This window comes from Myotis lucifugus, unplaced genomic scaffold, assembly GCF_000147115.1.
Source record: "Myotis lucifugus unplaced genomic scaffold, Myoluc2.0 scaffold_23, whole genome shotgun sequence".
Classification (NCBI taxonomy): Eukaryota; Metazoa; Chordata; class Mammalia; order Chiroptera; family Vespertilionidae; genus Myotis; species Myotis lucifugus.
The window spans coordinates 2,058,706-2,078,883 of record NW_005871071.1 but is presented as its reverse complement, the minus strand read 5'-3'; the positions used below and the strand labels follow the sequence as shown (position 1 = coordinate 2,078,883).

At 43.7% G+C, this 20,178-nt stretch overlaps 1 long non-coding RNA gene and 1 other non-coding gene across 2 annotated transcripts in view; one reads left to right on the top strand and one right to left on the bottom strand.

Annotated features, from left to right (window-relative positions):
* LOC111825373 overlaps nt 1–20,178 on the top strand; it is a 39,020-nt gene that overhangs the window by 9,113 nt on the left and 9,729 nt on the right. Inside the window, exon 2 of the long non-coding RNA XR_002828532.1 lies at nt 15,607–15,747. This is a non-coding gene — a long non-coding RNA (uncharacterized LOC111825373). The remainder of the gene's footprint in view (nt 1–15,606; nt 15,748–20,178) is intronic.
* Nucleotides 15,324–15,487, bottom strand: LOC111825375. The gene has a single exon (XR_002828540.1). It is a non-coding gene; the product is annotated as a U1 spliceosomal RNA (small nuclear RNA).

Here is a 20,178-nt window from a genome sequence, read left to right as displayed (position 1 = left end):
CTAGTCCCACACAAACAAACAGCTGTTTACTCATAATTCCTCAATCGAATCCCTTTTTTTTTTCAATATGCAATTGAGAACAATGGGTTTACTTTGTCCCGACCCTATGATGATCGGTGGTGAGAGACAGACAAGGGAGGGGGTGACCTGTTTTCACAGATCCTCATGCAGATGCCCGCCTGGCCGCATCCCTTGGGAGCTTAGATTCGTCTTAGCTAAGGTGCACCTGTATAAACCCCGGGCCTGGTCACCTCCACGTGGGGGTGAGTCACCGTTATGCCATATGACGAATCATGGAACCGCAGGTTGGGGCCCACTCGGACGCCGTAACCGAAGTCGTGGAGCCACATAAAGGAGAGGAGAGGGCAGGCCCCCTCCCTCCACACACACACTTTCACCAGACATTCACTCAGAGTTTAAACAATCCACCCAATTCCTAACTAATTCCCAATTCCTGAGGGAGCTCTATAGCTTCCCGGGAGGTGATCAAGCTCCCCTTCCACTCACTCAGAGTGGGCCTGACTGATAGGGGTTCGACGAAGATGACTGACCCTAACCCATTTTGACAAAGACAAAGACAACAAAGAACAAAGACAAAACAAACCGGACAAATGCAACCTAAGGTTGCCTGGAACCTGCAGCTCGCTCCTTGAAGTCCTGAAAATTTTTCAAAAAACATTGCAGCAGGGTACACACAGAAGCAGACGACTTTTTGACAACACACACCAAGACAACAAACACCAGACAGACAAACCCGATGCAGCCTACAGCCGCACGAACCAGAGACCCCGGCCACCATTGTGGCCGCGGGTCAGGACCAGGAGTACTGCTGCGTCCAGCCCTCCGTATAGGTCCTTCCATGGGACGTCCCAATTCCAGATTAACGACCAGTCTTCCTTTCCTCTCTCGAGTGTCCAGGTGGCTCAGTTTCCGAATCAAAAGTTTTGGGTGGAGTTTCCTCCGCCTCCCTGGGACCCGGACGGAAACTGGAGGCCTCCTTGGTAGTCGTTCCCCACAGGTGTGGGGTATCTCGCTACATGCCTGGCGATAAATGGGGGAGAACCTCCTGCCTTAAATAGGGGGTCCCTCTCACCCCTGCCGGGGGAGAGCCTCCTGCCCTAAATAAGGGGTCCCTCTCACCCCTGCCGGGGATCTCGCTGGGGCCTCCAAATGTTATGGGTTCAATCAGCGAGATAGACCACCGACTCAGAATTTAAATTTAGGAGCCTTTATTAAGCTGGCCAGCTGACTACAGCGCGTCCCTCCCCCTCTGGGAGCCTCGCAGCTTGTAGTGCAGACTAAGGGTCCCGCAAGGCTTTTATTTGCGAGAACTACAAAGCATGAACTGGCAGGGTTAAAAGTTCAGTAGGAGAACAGGGTCACACCTGGCTGGAGCATATCATAACACTTTGTTTCTTAAGACAATTAGTAATTTTTCTATGCTATGGTCCCTGCCCCCAACACATTCAGTAATTTTTCCATGCCGCAGTCCCTCCCCCTAGCACACTAACCACTCAACTGCCTGCCTGATCACCCCTAACTGCCTCTGCCTGCCTGCCTGATCACCCCCTAACCCAGGGGTGGGCAAACTTTTTGACTCGAGGGCCACAATGGGTTCTTAAACTGGACCGGAGGGCCGGAACAAAAGCATGGATGGAGTGTTTGTGTGAACTAATATAAATTCAAAGTAAACATCATTACATAAAAGGGTACGGTCTTTTTTTTTTTAGTTTTATTCATTTCAAACGGGCCGGATCCGGCCCGCGGCCCGTAGTTTGCCCACGGCTGCCCTAACCACTCGCCTGCTTGCCTGATCACCCCTAACCACTCACCTGCCTGCCTCATTGCCCCTAACCATTCTGCATGCCTGCCTGATCACCCCTAACCGCCTCTGCCTGCCTGCCTGCCCAATAACCCCCTAACAGCTCACCTGCCTGCTTCATCACCCCTAACCACTCTACCTGCCTGCCTGATTGCCCCTAACCACTCGCCTGCCTGCCTGCCTGATCACCCCTAACCACTCACCTGCCTGCATGATTGCCCCTAACCACCTCTGCCTCAGCCCCTGCCACCGCAGCTTCATCCAGAAGGACCCCTGCCACCGCAGCTTCATCCAGAAGGACATCTGGAAGGTTGTTTGGCTATCAGGTCCAATTAGCATATTACGCTTTCATTATTATATATAATTGCATGAGCACATCCACCATACTCATTGGGCTGATTAGAGCAAAACATAAACCGTTGTTGGGTTATGACACTGAGATTTAAGGGTTATTATGTCAACATAATAAACCTCCGAACCGGTAGAAAAATTTTATAAGTAATTATTTGAGCCTAGCTGACATACGCTGGGGAGCAAGATCTCAAAGGCTCCAAAGAATAACAGTTTTGAAGCTTCATTTATGCATTTGAAATTTAAGAAGGAACCTATGCAAGGAAGATCGGATTACAGGATAGTTAACAATATTATGTGCTCTTTTGAGGATGGTTATTTCAAAGGTGTGTTAACCTAGATGACCAGAAACAATGAATGGGGCTTGTTTAGGCCATAGATGAACCTTTTACTAAAGAAGTTATATGCCAGGTTTCAAGATGGTGGTGGAGTACGTGGATCCTTCTTGCACCTCCTCCCAGAAACAAACTGGAAAAAAACTAAATTGGGGAACATTCACCCTGAATTACCAACTGGAGACTAGCTGAAGAGGAGACTTCTAATAAGAGCAGAAACCACCTCTAGACTGGTAGGAAGGGCAGGGTCTCGAGAGGAGCTGGCCCAGCTCCCACAGGTGGCAGGCTGAGGGTGAGGAGGAATATCTCGGCTTCTGGGGGAAAGAGGGAGGGTTCCCTGAGAGGATCGAGGTCCAGACCCCAGGCTGGGCTTCCCTTGCCAAAGCACAAGAGCCCTGATGTTGGGGTCCAGCCCCAGCAGGTCCAGGGGTTCCCAAAGGTGTGGACGGAGTCGACTAGGAAGGAATAACACAGAGGCAGCGTTCAGTTGATCAGTATAGTGAGGTTCTTTATTGTCCTGTTACATCTATATTTATACCATTTGATCCTATAAGCATGCCTCTCTAATCACATCATGGTATGTTTTGGGTAACGTTCTACAGTTCCTTGTTTCTTATCTGACCTTTGCCAAAAATCCTGTCTCTATCTAGTTCTGTTGATTTTAATCTTGTCTAGGTTAATCTCTGTGTTCCATTACAAGGGCTATTCCAAGGTCACTGCTCTACTGATAGGCTACAAGGAAGTGACTGAAGGAGATTATCCTACCCAGTAAAGGTTATGTCCTCCCAGCCTCGCTGCTTGCCTTCCCTGGGACTGCCCTGTGTTGGTGGATCTCCAGGGGTATAGACTTTGGTGCTTTCCCTGGTGGGCAGACCCCTGGGGATGTGGGCCCAACAAGTCCCAAATTTATTGCCAACAGTCTTAGTCCAAGTTCTTCATAAGTAGTACATGGTATTTCTGTAACACTAGGGGGATTTACTAATTTATTCTCTTCCTTAGTCCTGTTAATCCCTAACCTGAGGAAACAACCTTTCTTGGGGAGGTGGTCCTGTTTAAAACACATAGCGCTAAGAGGGGGAGCAAACCATATGCCATATTCGCCAGGTCCCTTGAAACATAAGCTGTGCAGATGTTTCTTCCCTGCAGCAACTGTGTCAAGCAGTAAGGGTGGTCCGGCTTCCAGCACCCTGAACAGTGGCCCACATACCATCCAGTGGTGAAAGGTGGTGGAGCCGCTACCAGGGGAAAAGGGAGTCTGTTGGAGACAAAGCCACTTTCTTTTAAAAATCAAAGCACAAGACTTTTGTTTGCAGCCACTCACCTGAGGCTTTGGTGGAGGGAGGCAGTGCAGACAGGAGTCATCTGAGGAGAGGCTGGGGTGGGAGGCATTGGGGGAGAAGTTAAAAAGCGGCAGCTGGAAGACCTGCACTCAGTCATCCCCCATACTGAAGCCGCCATTTTCCTGAGAGGCTTAAGCCCCTCCAAGCAGTGATAGCCTACAGAAAGGCAAATACTCGCCCTTGAAGATATAGCTTGCCCCACCTTGCATTTCGATCCTTGCTGAGGAGGCAACAACAGACACAAGCCCATGGGTCTGGACAGTCTCAGGGTATCAGTGGCTGGCTTTGGGGTGGGGCCATTCACCCACTGTCCAGGAATCTGATTGGTACCTCTGCTTCACGGAGCTGATAGAAACTCCCGGCTTCCAGCAGTTCCCATTGGATTGCATATGAGGGGCTCCGCCCTGCTGAAATCAGGGAAATATTCTGAGACAGACTCAAATGTGTGGCTCTGGGATGGGGGAACACACCCACCATCTTCCCTGAAATCTGAATGGGACCTCCCCCTCCCATGAAACCCAGAGGTGTCAGCCTCCCAATTCCACCAGAAGCCCTTTCAGAAACAGTCTTTCCAGTGACTAAGTTTGATAGCTGGCTGGCATGGAGGCAGAGCCCAAGTGCCTTGGGGAATTTTCTGACTGGCCCCTAGGCCCCCATGCTGCTAACAAGCTGGCCCTAGAGTGCAGATTGGCCCCATCAGCAAGCCAAGCCCTGTGGAGGCAGCCATAAACTGTGGATCATTGAAGCTTCCAACAGGTTGCCGAGAGCCAAACATGGACAGCTTCTGACAGTGGCTAGCACCAAAGTACCTCCCAGGAGACCCAGGAATGGCATACAACACAGCCTTAATCAACATAAGAGCAGGATCCAAAGGTAGCTCTCATGTGGCAGAAAACTTTGTTAAGACAAACTCCATTTTGCTTTTTTGTTTTTTGTTTTTTTTGCATTATTTTCTTTGCTTTGTTCTTATTTTTGTCTCCCTTTGGTCTTTCATATCTTTCCTTTTCTTACTCTGTTTTTTGTTCTTTCTCCTTCTTTTCTTTTTCCCTTTTCTTATTTTTCTCTTTTGTCTTTCTCTTTTTTCCATTTCATAATTTTTTCTTTCCACTTTTATACCATTTTCCTTTTCCTATTCTTTATTCTCTCCCTTCTTTCCTTTCATATTCTTTTCCTTCCACTTTTTTTCTTCTCATATCTTTTTTCTTTTCTTATATTCTTGTTCTCTTTTGTTTTCCTAATTCTCTTTCCTTTTGTGATAGTTGCTGTTGTATGGGGTCTTTTGTATGTTTTTGTTTTTTCTTGTTTTGCTCTGTCAGTACCTGCAGAACAGCTCACATTATATGGTTGGGGTTGAGGCTGACAGTTAGCCAGCCTGCAGGGAGATCCAACTTGTGAATGGGACAACAAAAATCAAGACCCAACAACATAAGGAGAGATGAAATAATCCACACAAGGGAAATTCCTAGAGCATCCAGCTCAGGAGATCAAAGACTCTCACCACTAGGTCCCAAAGGATACTTTCTACCTAAGGCCATCCCATGAAAACTGAGAGGCATAGCAATTCTATCTAATACATAGAAACAAACACAGAGACAACAAAAATGAGGAGACAAAGAAACAAATCCCAAATGAAAGAAAAGGAGGAAGTTCCAGAAAAAGAGCTAAATGAAATGGAGACAAGAAATTTATCAGGTATAGAATTCAATGTAAAGGTTATAAGCATGCTCAAAGAACTTAGTTGAAACTACAACATCATGGAATGGGAAGTAGAAACCATGAACAAGAACTAGTTGGAAGTGAAGAATACCATATCAGACATCAAGAATACACTGGAAGGAATTAAAACTAGATTGAATGAAGTAGAGGATCAAATTAGTGATGTGGAAAACAAGGTGGGAAAAACACCCAATTAGAGCAGGAAAATTTTTTTAAAATTTTTGTTGGCGCCGAAACCGGTTTGGCTCAGTGGATAGAGCGTCAGCCTGGGGACTGAAGGGTCCCAGGTTCGATTCCGGTCAAGGGCATGTACCTTGGTTGCGGGCACATCCCCAGTAGGAGATGTGCAGGAGGCGGCTGATCGATGTTTCTCTCCCATCGATGTTTCTAACTCTCTATCTCTCTCCCTTCCTCTCTGTAAAAATCAATAAAAATATATTTTAAAAAAATTTTTTTGTTGGCTCTTTGGGACAACATGAAATGTAACAAAGTCTGAATCATAGGGTGTCCAGAAGGAGAAAAATATAAGCAAGGAATAGAGAACCTATTTAAAGAAATAATGACAGAAAACTTCACTAACCTGATGAAGGAAAAAGTCACAGAAGTTCAGGAAGCATAGAGAGTCCCAATCTAGAGGAATACAAAGAGCCTGGTCAGTGTGGCTCAGTGGTTGAGCATTGACCATGAAGAAGGAGGTCACAGTTCTATTCCTGGTCAGGGCACATGCTTGGTTTGTGGGCTCAAATCCCTGTGCAGGAGGCAGCCAATCAATGATTCTCTCTCATCATTGATTATTTTATCCCTCTCTCCCTCTCTTTCCTCTCTCTGAAATCAATAAAAACATGTGTGTGTGGTTTTTTTTTTTAAAAAAAGAACATTAAGAGACCCACACTAAGACACATCATAATTAAAATAACAAATATTAAAGATAAAGCAAGAATCTTAAAGGCAGCAAGAGAGAGACAGAAAGTTACTGAAAAGGGAGTTCCCATTAGAATGTCAACTGATTTCTCAACAGAAATACTTCAAGCCAAAAGGGATTTACTCAAAGTAATGAAAAGCAAGGAACTGAATCCAAGACTACAGTATCCAGCAAGGCTGCATTTAAAATTGAAGGTGAAAATGCCCGGCCAGTGTAGCTCAGGGTTGAGCATTGACTTATGAACCAGAAGGTCACAATTTGATCCCCAGTCAGGGCATATGCCTGGGTTGTGGGCTCGATCCCCAGAGGGGATTGCAGGAGGCAGCTGATCAACGATTCTATCTCATCATTGATGTTTCTCTCTCTCTCTCTCTCTCTCTCTCTCTCTCTCTCTCCCTCCCTCCCCCCCCCCTTCCTCTTTAAAATATTAAAAATAAAATAAAAAAGATAGACCACATTTTAGGACACAAAGTAAGTCTTAACAAATTCAAAAATATTTAAATCATATCAAGCATCTTCTTAGACCACAAGGGCATGAAACTGGAAGTCAACTATAATAAAAACACTCAAAAACATTCAAACATATGGAAGCTAAGCAGCATGTTATTAAATGATGAATGGATTACCAAGGAGATCAAGAAATCAAAAACTTCCTAGAAACAAATGAAAATGAACACACAGCAACCCAAAATCTATGGGACATGTAAGCAGTCCTGAGAAATTCATAACATTATAGGCCTACCTCAAAAAACAAGAAAAGGGTCAAATAAACAATCTAATCCTATAACCACGTGAATTAGAAAGAAAACAACAAAAAGAGTCCAGAGGAAGTAGAAGGAAGGGTGTAATAAAGATCAGAGTGGAAATAAATAACCTAGAGACAAAAAAAAAAAAGATTAATAAACTCAAGAGCTGCTTCTTTGAAAAGATAAACAAGATTTATGAGCCTTTGCCAGACTCATGAAGAAACAGAGAGAAGACCCAAATAAATAAAATCAGAAATGAAAGAGAAGTAACAACTGACATCACAGAAATACAAAGGATTGTAAGAAAATACAATTAACAACCACATACCAAAAAACTGGACAACCTAGGTGAAATGGACAAATTCCTAGAAAATACACAACCTGCCAAAACTCAATCAGAAAGAATCAGAAAACCTAAATAGGCCAATAACAACAAATAGAGTTAAACCAGTAATCACAAAAATCCCAGCAAACAAAAGTTCTGGACCAGATAGGTTCACAGGGGAGTTTTACCAAACATTCAAAGAAGAACTAATACCAATCCTCCTCAAACTATTCCAAAAAATTCAAGAAGAGGGAAGACTTCCAAGCTCTTTTTATGAGGCCAGCATTACCTAATCCCAAAACTAGATAAAGATACTACAAAGAAAGAAAATTATAAGCCACTATCCCTGATGAACATAGATACTAAAATCCTCAACAAAATATTAGCAAGTTGGATTCAGCAATACACTAAAAGATCATACACCATGACCAAGTGGGATCTATCCTGGGGATGCAAGGTTGGTTCAATATTGGAAAAAATTAAGGATAAAAATCACATGATCATATCAATAGATACAGAAAAGGCATTTGACAAAATCCAGCACCCATTTATGATAAAAACTCTCAGCAAAGTGAGAATAGAGGAATAATACCTCAACATACTAAGGCCATATGTGACAGACTTACAGCCAACATCATATTCAATGGGCAAAAACTAAAACCGTTTCCCTTAATATCAGGAATAAGACAGAAATGTCAACTCTTATTCAATATAATACTGGAAGTCCTAGCCACAGCGATTAGACAAGAAGGAAACATAAAAGGCATCCAAATGGAAAGGAAGAAGTAAAACTGTTATTTTATATATATAGTTATTTTTATTGATTTCAGAGAGGAAGGGAGAGGGAGAGAGAGATAGAAACAACAGTGATGAAAGAGAACCATTGATTGGTTGCCTCCCACATGGCTCCCACTGGTGATCGAGCCTGCACCTGGGCATGTGCCCTTGACTGGAATCGAACCTGGGACCCTTCAGTCTGCAGACTGACGCTCTATCCACTGAGCCAAACTGGCTGGGGCTAAAACTGTTATTATTCACAGATGTCATGATATTGTACATAGAAAACCCTAAAATTTCACTCAAAACTGCTAGATTTAATAAATGCTTTGGCAAAGTAGCAGGATACAAAATTAACATCCAGAAATGGATGGCATTTTTATACACCAATAAAGAACTCTTAGAAAGAGAAACTAAAAATAATCTCATTTACCATTTCAACAACAAAAAGTATATAATACCTGGGAATAAACTCAACCAAAGAGGTTGAATTTACTCTTGGAAAACTATAGGACATTGAAGAAGGAGGTAGAGGGAGATACAAACAAGTGAAAGCATATACCGTATTCATGGGTTGGAAGAATTAACATCATTAAAATGCCCATACTACCCAAAGCAATCTACAGATTCAACACAATCCCTATTAAAATACCAATGGCATAGTTCACAAATTGAGAACAGATATTCCCAAAATTTATATGGGACCAAAAAACAAACAAACAAAACACACACACAAATATCCTCAGCAATCTTGAAAGAGAACAAAGTTGGAGGAATCACAATACCAGATATCAAACTATACTACAAAGCCACTGTAATGAACATAGCCTGGAACTGGCACCAAAAAACACACAAAAAAACAGGCATATAGGCCAATGGAACAGAACAGAGACCCCAGAAATTGATCCATGCCAATATGGTCAACTAATAGTTGACAAAGAAGGCAAGAGCATACAAATGGAGTAAAGATAGTCTCTTCAATAAATGGTTTGGGAAAATTGGACAGGTACATGTGAAAAAATGAAACTAGACTACCAACTTAATCAATTTACATCATGCACAAGCATAAACTCAAAATGGATAAGAAACTTGCCCTGGCTGGTATGGTTCAGTTGGTTGGCCATCGATCCATGTACCAAAAGGTTGCTGGTTTGATTCTGATCAGGGCACATGTCTGGGTTGCAGGCTCAATCCCATATATATATATCAAAAAATGTAAGCCATGAAACCATAAAAACCCTAGAAGAAAACATAGGCAGTAAAATTTTAGACATTTCAGATAGTAATATTTTCACCAATACATCTCCTAGGGCAAGAGAAACAAAGGTAAAAAATACACAAATGTGACTACATCAAACTAAAAAGTTTCTGCACAGCAAAAGAAACCACCAACAAAATGAAAATGGAACCCACTGTATGGGAGAACATATTTGCTAATGACATATCTGATAAGGAGTTAATTTCCAAAATATACAAATAATTCATACAACTCAACACCAGGAAGAAAAACAATCCAATTAAATAATGGGCAAAGGATCTGAAGAGTCACTTCTCCAAAGAGGAAATACAGATGACCAATTGACATGAAAAAATGCTCAATGTCACTAATCATTAGAGAAATGCAAATCAAAACGACAATGAGGTATCATCTCACACTTGCAAGTACTGGCGAGGTTGTGGCGAAAAGGGAACCCTAGTATACAGTTGGTGGGAATACAGACTGGTGCAGCCACTGTGAAAAACAATATGGAGTTTCCTCAAAAATTAAAATTGGAACCACCATTTGACCCAGTGATCCCACTTCTGGGAATATATCCTCAGAATCCCGAAACACCAATCAGAAAGAATATATCCACCCCTATGTTCATAGCAAAGTTACTTACAATAGCTAAGATCTGGAAACAGCCCAAGTGCCCATCAGTAGATGAGTGGATAAAAAGGTTGTGGTAAATTTACACAATGTAATATTATTTTACTATAAAAAAGAAGGACAGCATGGATGGACCTGGAGATTATTATGCTAAGCAAAATAAACCAGTTAGAGAAAGACAAATATCACACGATCTCACTTATATTCAGAATCCAATGACAAAATAAATTGAAGAATGAAATAGGTCCAGAGGCATGGATGCATAGAACAGAATGACATATCTCAGAGGGTAGGAAGGAGGAGGGGATGGGAAGAAATTAAGCAAAGAATATATATGCATAACCCATGGACACAGATAATAGTGTGGGGAAGGCCTGGGGTGGGACAGGGGCTGGGTGGAAGGGAGGAAAGTGGGGACATCTGTAATAGTGTCAATAATTTTAAAAAATTAATTATAAATATTGTGAAAAAAAATGAGAGAAGTTACATGCCTGGAGTGTGACCATCCACCATGACCTGCCCAATTAGGAATTTATGATCAGATCACCCTGTGAGGTTACTTTCTATAGAACCCCCCCTTTTTTTAAAACTCACAGTTATAGCTATAATCATTAACCTTGATTAATAATAGAAATAGGGCCTATTATAACAAAAAATTTCTAAAATATGTGGCATTAGTTTAGTATAGTAGTCATGTAGGAATTAAGGAAGTATATAGTAGGCTGGATAACTGGAGATTCATATTAGGCAGTTGCTACACTGTTACCTACAATACTATAGGAGGCAGATCAGTACAAGTACATAATTTGTAGTGCTAAGGGTAGAGTACAGAAAGCAATATTAATAGTAGGTGTTGGTGACTTTTATAAAAGATTAAAAAAATATATATTTTATTGATTTTTACAGTGAGGAAGGGAGAGGGATAGAGAGTTAGAAACATCGATGAGAGAGAAACATCAATCAGCTGCCTCCTGTACACCCCCTACTGGGGATGTGCCCGCAACCAAGGTACATGCCCTTGACGAATCGAACCCGGGACTCTTCAGTCCGCAGGCCAACGCTCTATCCACTGAGCCAAACCAGTCAGGGCTATAAAAGATTTTTTATTGACTTTTAGAGAGAGAGGGAGGGAGAGAGAAACATCAATGTGAGAGAGAAACTTTGATCTTCTGCCTCCTGCACATCCTCTACTAGGGATTGGGGAATGTGCCTTGACCAGAAATCCAACCAGCAACCTTTCAGTGCATGGGACAACACTCAGCCAACTGAGTCACACTGGCTAGGGCTGTTGGTGACTTTTTAAGTGTGATGTGCAAGGTACTACCAGAAAGAGATTAGCATAGAATAGAATTAACTGGTTTACAAGCAGAAATGAAAGGGAATAGAGAAAGTCCCACGTTTGGGGGCTTTGCAGGGTTGGAAAACACATTACTTCCAAAGAGAGAGATGCCTTTAAAAGGCTTTGAGCAAAAAAGCCCTAGTAGGATTTCAACAAAATGACTCAGCTCTTAGGATAAGATCACATTACACATGGGGTATCTGAGAGTAACTATCTACACTAATAAAAGAGAAACATGGTAATTAGCCTACGACCGCTACCCTTCCCATTGGCTAATCAGCATATCCTTATGCAAATTAACTGTCAGCCAAGATGGCGGCCGGCAGCCATGCACTGAAGCGAACAGGGAGGCTTGCTTGCTCCAGTGATGGCAGACTCCAATGTTCCCCGCCTGATTTGCCGGCCTCTGAGCTGCAACTCTAGGAAACATTGTAACAGATATAGAAGCTAAACAAAACCCCAGAAACCAGCTTTCAGCTGGCGGGGATCTCAGAGCTGGAGTTATACATTGTTTCGATTATAAAACACAAACAAACCAGATACCTGCTTTCAGCAGCGGAAGCCCAGAGCTAGAGCCAGAGCTAAAGCTGGCCCAGAATAAAAAAAAAAGAAAAAAAGGAGCGGTTGGGAGCTTTAGTCAACTGACAGCCTGAAAGCAGCCCTCAGCTCCTCACCCAGACTGGCCAGGCACCCCAGTGGGGACCCCCACCCTGAAAGGTGTGTGACCAGCTGCAAACAGCCATCATCACCTCAATCAGGCTGGCCAGGCACCCCAGTGGGGACCCCCACCCTGATCCAGGACACCCTTCAGGGCAAACCAGCCGGCCCCCAGGCCTCTATCCTATATAGTAAAAGGGTAATATGCCTCCCAGCACCGGGATCAGCGGAGCTGCGAGGCCTCCTGGCACCGGATCAGCGTGACAGGGGGCAGCGCCCAAACCCCCTGATCACCCTGCGGCTCTGTGTGTGACAGGGTGCGGCGCCCCAACCCCCCCTCCCCCCCACAGGCCCTGCTCTGTGTGAGACAGGGTAGAGCCATAACCTCCCCATTGGCCCTGCCCTGAGTGTGAGAGTGGCAGCGCCCCAACCCCCTGATCCGCCCTGCTGTGTGTGTGACAGGGGGCGGTGCCCTAACTCCCCTATCGGCCCTACTCTGTGAGTGACAGGGGGGAGCTCCTTCAACCCCCTGATTGGCACTGCTCTGTGCGTGACAGGGTACGGAGCCTCAACCCCCTCTGATGGGCCCTGCTCTGTGCGTGACAGGGGGCAGCGCTCCAACCCTCTGATTGGCCCCGCTCTGTGCGTCACAGGGGGTGGCGCCGCAACCTCCCCATCGATCCTGCCTTGAGTGTGATAGGGGGCGGGTGCCCCAACTCCCCAATCAGCCCTACCCTGAGCGTGACTGAGGGTGGCATCGCAACCTCCCAATCCGCCCTGCTCTGTGCATGACAGGGGGCGGCACCCCAACTCCCCAATCAGCCCTGCTCTGAGCCCAACCAGGGGCTGCACCTAGGGATTGGGCCTGCCCTCTGCCACCCAGGAGCAGGCCTAAGCCAGCAGGTCGTTATCTCCCGAGGGGTCCCAGACTGCGAGAGGGCACAGGCCGGGCTGAGGTACCCCTCCCCTCCCCCCCCCAGTGCACAAATTTTTGTGCACCGGGCCTCTAGTTGTGGCATATAACCTCAAAGTAGCAGCTATTATTTTTTCCCCAACTTTACTGAGGTATAACTGACCAAAAAATTGATACACTTAAAGTGTATACCATGATGATTTGAAATATATATATATCTGAAATGATTTACCACAATCAGGGTAATTAACACAGTCATCACCTCACACAGTTACTGTGTGTGTGTGTGTGTGTGGCGAGAAAGCCTTAAACTCTACTCCCTTAGCAAATTTCAAGTATACAATACAGTACGTATTATGCTGTGCATTCGATTCTTAGAACTTAGTCATCTTGTAGTTGAAAACTTATACCCTTTACCAGCATCTCCCCAAAGTAGTAGCTATTAAATTGAGAGAAAGAGATTTGGTAAAGAAAAGTAGAGAAATAAGGCAGCTTTTAGAACTGTGTCTCCAGAGGGAATATTGTTGGTGCTTCAACCATTACTCTTGGATATTTATCCACCTTTCTGGGGCACTCCCCTTGCACCAAGTTTCACTGGGCTTTTACATTCAACAGCCAGGATCTGCAGCTCTTCTTTAGAGAACTACACTTAGGCCATTGAAGTCACTTTGCCTGCCTTCACAGAGACTGGAAGTACCTGGGGATTTCTATGCCCTTAGGGACAGCTCTTAACCAAGGACTGATATGTGCAGGACTGTGAAAGCTCTAATTCCCCTGACTTAGATGGCAACAACTTTGAGGCATAAGTTACACTCCAGAATTCCCCTATAGAGTCAAGCTGACGCTACCCTCTGGGTTTTGTCTAAAGTTGTACCCTTGCCTGTGTGCATATTCAACTATTACTCAAGCTCCAAAGTCACCCTTCAGCTTTCTGATGCTTGTGTCTGGGAATCTTCAAACCAATTTTTTGCTTCGCCAGCTGCTCCCTGTTTTGTTCTGCTAATAGAGAACACTAAAGGGAGACTGCAAGGCTGTAGGAGGAAGAAGGGATTGCTCCTTCCTGTTTACTTCTAATTGCTTTATGTTCCTAATGAGGAATAGTGAAGAAAAAAAATGAGTCACTATAGTAAAGCTGCTGAATTACTAAAATCAAGTAGATTGAGGCATGAGGAAACGATTCTGTTCTTGTTTTAACTAGCCTGGAAACTTCCCAATCCTATGTCAAAGCCTGGGTATACATCAAACCTCCATATAACCCTCTATTTACCCCTCAAAGCGGGTAAGTGGGCATCATCTAATCTGTTGAGAGCCTGAATAGAACAAAAAAAGGCAGAGGAAGGGTGAATTTGTTCTCTCTGTTTGAGCTGGACGTCCACTTTCTCCTGCCCTCAGATATCAATGCTCTTGATTCTTGGGCCTTTGGCCTCAGACCAAGACTTATACCACCAACTCCCCTGGTTCTCAATCTTTGGATTTGTACTGAATTATACCACTGGCTTTCCTGGTTCTCTAGATATATATATGGAGATTTATTATATATAATATATAAATATGTAGAGAGAGGTTTATAATATTTTATATATGTAATTTTGCCTTTCTCATTCTTCTCACTTCCTAACAAGAGTGTCTTGTACAGTTATTCTTCTTCACTTCTACCATTATATATTGGGTATAAGTCTGGTGGGCAGAGTAGATTGCTTGTCTTTTTAGTTCAGAGGACATCAAACCAAGAGAATTCACATCTAGATCTGATGGAAAGATCTGTGCACCATCTGGGATTTTAAACAGATGTAATGACTCATGGGCCTTTAGGCTATATCCTTTGGAGATGGATTACTACTGTAAGGGAACAGGAGAAAAACTGATATTTGGGGCCAGAAGAGTGGATCAAGGCAGAGACAATTACTTAATTTCCTCCTTTGAACATTTTCCATTCCTCTCCCATTCAAGTGGCCGTATATAATTGGTTCAGGTCAATGGGAGGTCATCAGAAGCAATTTACACCAATGCTTCTTGAAAGTGTGGTTCAGAGAATAGTATCATTCTATGACTTGTTTCTGGTCCATAACATGGTAAATACAGCAAATCAAAGTGTTTAGAAACTTTTATAGAAATTTGATGTTCTAACATTTTGATTGTTTTTTACAAAAGTAATAATCTGCAACAGGATGGAAGGTCTTCTGTTTTTTTATTTTTATTTTTTTATATGCCAGGGGAGAGCACAAATGCAGTCTCCTACTACCTCAAATTATGCAGTTGAGTTTCCCACAATTGGGGGAGTCACAGGGGTCAGCACATCAGGAGTGCAATGGATAAGGCTCATCCTGGGAAAACCACCTTCATGATTATGGTATCTCCCCTGCCAGGTAAGTATTGGGTTTTTTTAAAGTGGTCCTTTGCTACAGATAGTTTGAGAAGCCATATTCAAACTTCTATCCTGACCTCTAAACCCTCAACATTCTTTCAAGATCTTTTTGTTCTTCATTTGGCTAGGTACAGAGGATCCATGAGGGTATTTTGAAGGCCTAGAAGATGGTAGAAGTAACCTGGGTAGAAGTAACATGGGGCTTCTGAATGATGATGGAAGAGAAACACCTCCCCCACCAAATACAACAATCTATACTAGACTATGAGGTGAGTAAGAAATAAACCTTAAAATGTTAAATCACTGAGATTTTGGGGTTATTTGTTTGAGTAGCTAGTATTAGTTACCTAAATATGTTGTTACTGAATTTTCCTATGACATTGACTTTAACCTCTGTACTCATGATTCCTGAATTTAGATCTTCAGAGCACATCCCTCTGAAAAGCCTTAGAGTGATATATCCAATCACATGCTCAATAATCCTATTTGGATGTTTTACAGGGTCTAAAAAGTCAACATTTCTAAACCTTAATCTATTATGCTCCTATTTTTTTTCCTTCTCTATTCCATTTTGTTGAGCCATATCGCCATCCCTCTGATTGTCCAACCCTGAAACGTCGGTGTAATCTCAGTTTACCATAACCAGTCAACCCTGTACTAAGTTCTGATGATTCTATATTCTTTACATCTTCCTAAGCTATTTCCTTCACTTGATTTGTTCCTCTACTCTATCTCAAGTGAGAAGATCTTCTATTGTATACTCCTGGAATTACTTCCTCATAAAATCACCTTTTAAAAAGCAAATATAAGTATGTACTACCCATGCTTTAAAAATACATCATTTTTTTACATAGTCCTTGAGATAAAATTCATGCTCATTAACATAGTGTACTAATACTATGGATTGGATATTTCAATCTCCATTCTACTCTCCTTCTAATTGGAGATTATGGAAAGCTAAAAGCTATATTTCCCATAAAGCCTTGCCACAGAGTTGTAGATGTGGTTGGTTCTGCCAATCTGATGCACTTGCACTAAATTTGGAAGATGAAAATGAAGTAGAAGCTGTCTTCTGTTATTATAGCTACTATTGGCAAGCACGATTATGAAAATGTGAGTGTTAGAGGCAATTGCAGTGGAGTAGCTAAGTTCTGGTATCTACTCACCAGTTCCATGGATGTGAGAGCAATTGAGGCAACATCAATGGCAGCAGCAGCAGCTTCCTGACCCCTAGATCTCAGCTATGAAATCATAGCAGTCCCTTGACTTCTATTCCTCCAGCCCTTCCACTAATATTTTATGTATTAAATACCTTTCTAAAATACCTAAAGTAGTTTCTATTTTCTACATACACATCCTGACCAATTAACATAATATACAAGGCTTTTCATGATCTGGTCCCCATTTTTCTTTCTAATCTCATGATGCTCTTTCCCACTGCCACTCCATACACATCCACCTCCATACATTGTAGCTGAGCCATGCTGACCTACTTTCAGATCGTCAAATGTGCTGTTTTCCTTATTCATGTTACCTGTCTTCAACTTTCTAACTCATTTATTCAAGATTCAACTTGAACCTTACCAACTCTGGAAAGCCTTTGTAATATCTCTGCTCTCATCTGTGGGCTTGTAGTTGAAATTTCTCATTCTTTTTTATTTTATTTTTTTGCCACATAGCATCTGAGTTCATTACGTATGTTTGAGACAATCCCCATTCTTATGGGGCAGAGATTTCCACCTTTGTAGAAACTGGATATGCCAGGTTCTTGCTTTTCCACCTTCCTTGTGTTAGGAATGTGCACATGATCTAGGATCTGCCAATAGGACACATCTACTCCAGATTATGAATTAGAAGCTAATGGCATGAAAAAGCCTGTGGGGTGTGTGTGTGTGTGTGTGTGTGTGTGTGTGTGTGTGTGTGTGTCTTTGTGCGTGTGCACATTTGCATAACTTTAACAATGTGTGGCAGTAGAGAAATCACCTTACCCAGTTTCTACAGTGCCAGTAATTGTAGCAACAGTGGTGTGGGCGGTGTGAGCTTGAGTGTTCATGCTACTGGCAATAACAACAGTGTCCTCTCCAGTCTAGTTCTGTGTGATTTTGGAAGTTATTCCTGACTGCATAGTCTCTAAGATTGGTTTTCAAGACTTCCAGGAGACTTTAGGGGCTAAGAACTCCTAAATAAATTCCTTTTCTGCTTAAATAAGGCAGAATCTGTTTCTATTGCTTACAAACCAAGAACTTTGATTTACATAATATTCTTCTCGCTCTCTCCCATTGCACTTCACATGTGTGAGTTTGGGTTGTTGTTCAGCAAATATTTCCCCCTGTTTACTCTAAGTATACTTTTCTGCTCTATTTGTGTTGTGCTTGATTATAAATTTTGCTTTAGCCAATGAAATGTCAGCATTTGTAATTTAAACAAAGGTTTAAAATATGCTTGGATGTTGCACTCCAATAACAAGAAGAGCATATCCCAGGTAGCTGGTGATTATTCAGCCTGGGGCCCAGAGTGAGACACAAGAAGCAAATCACATACTTCAAGCAGCCACTGATTCAAAGACAAGGGACACCTGGAGCCACCCTGAACCTGATCTTCATTGTCAAGCTCAGAACCTGGAGCCTAGAGTCTCTCACAGACCTATGAGCAGGGGAATACACTTGCTATTTTAAGTCACTGCATTCTTTTTATTGTTTTAAATTGAGGTAGAATCGACATAAAACATTATATTAGTTTCAGGTGTACAATATAATGATTCAGTATTTGTATATATTGCAAAATGATCACCACAATAGGTCTAGTTAACATCTATTATTATACATAGTTACAAAAAGTTTTTTTCTTGTGATGAGAACTTTTAAGATTTATTCTCTTAGTAACTTTCAAATATGCAATACAGAATCATTAACTATAGTCACCATGCTGTACATTTCACCCTCATAACTTATTTATTTTATAACTGAAGTTTGTACCTTTTGATTTCCTTTGCTCATTTTGCCTCCACCCCTGGCTCTGCCAACCACCAATCTAGTCTCTGTTTCTATGAGTTTAGTTTTAGAGTTCAGATATCATTGAGATAATACAATATTTGTGTGATTTATTTCACTTATCATTATGCCCTCAGGGTTCATTCCTGTTGTCACAATTTTATTCCTTTTTATGTCTAAACTAGAGGCCCAGTGCAAGAATTCATGCCTGGCCTGCAGGATTGGGCCGAAACCAGCTCTCTGACATCCCCCGAGGGGTCCCGGATTGTGAGAGGGCGCAGGCCAGGCTGAGAGACCCCATCGGTGCATGATCAGAGGGACGCAGGAGGTTGGCCAGCCAGGGAGGGACCGCAGGAGGGCTCCAGGGCATGTCCAGCTCGTCTTGTTCAGTCCCAATTGGCTGGAACCTAGCAGCAAGCTAACCTACCAGTTGGAGCGTCTGCCCCCTGGTGGTCAGTGCACGTCATAGGGACTTGTTGACTGTCTGCCCCGTGGTGGTCAGTGCATATCATAGCGAGTGGTTGAGTGGCCTTAGCATATCATTAGCATATTATGCTTTGATTGGTTGAACGGATGACTGGACACTTAGCATATTAGGCTTTTATTATCCTACTAGAGGCCCTGTGCACAAAAATTTGTGCACTCAGCGGGGGGGTCCCTCAGCCCGGCCTGTGCCCTCTCTCAGTCTGGGACCCCTCGGGGGATGACCACTTGCTGGCTTAGGCCTGCTCCCCGGGGGATTGGGCCTACGATGGCAATCAGACATCCCTCTGGCAGCCCGGCAGCCCTTGGGGGATGTCCACTTGCGTGGGGAGCAGGCCTAAACTGCAGTCGGACATTCTTAGCGCTGCTGAGGAGACAGGAGAGGCTCCCACCACCACCGCTGTAATGGTACCCATCAGCCTGGCTTGTGGCTGAGCAGAGCTCCCCCATGTGAAAGCGCCCTGACCACCAGAGGGCAGCTCCTGCATTGAGCGTCTGCCCCCTGGTGGTCAGTGTGTGTCATAGTGACCAGTCATTCCCAGTCCTTCTGCTGTTAGGGTCAGTTTGCATATTAACCTTTTACTATATAGGATAGAGGCCTGGTGCACGGGTGGGGGCCGGCTGGTTTGCCCTGAATGGTGTCCCAGATCAGGGTGGGGGTCGCGCTTGGGTGCCTGGCCAGCCTGGATGAGGGGCTGATGGCTGTTTTCAGGCTGTCCACACCCCCTTCAGGGTGGGGGTCCCCAATGGGGTGCCTGGCCAGCCTGGATGAGGGGCTGATGGCTGTTTTCAGGCTGCCCACACCCCCTTCAGGGTGGGGGTCCCCACTGGAGTTCCTGGCCAGCCTGGATGAGGGGCTGAGGGCTGTTTTCAGGCAGGCCAAGCCTGCAACTGAAGCTCTGAGTCTCTCCTTTTTTTCTTTTTTTTCTTTTTATTCTGGGATTTATTTACCTTCTGTAATTGAAACTTTGTTGCGGCTCCAGCTCTGAGGCCGGCTGGCTGAAAGCAGGTTTCTGGGTTTGTTTAGCTTCTATAACTGCAACATTGTTGCTTAGAGTGCAGCTCAGAGCCCGGCTGCGGCAGGCAGGGAACCTTGACTTCCTCCATCACTGGAGCAAGCAAGCCTCCTGTTCACTTCAGCTGCCTGGCTGCCGGCCGCCATTTTGGTTGGCAGTTAATTTGCATATCGCCCTGATTAGCCAATGGGAAGCGTAGCGGAGGTATGGT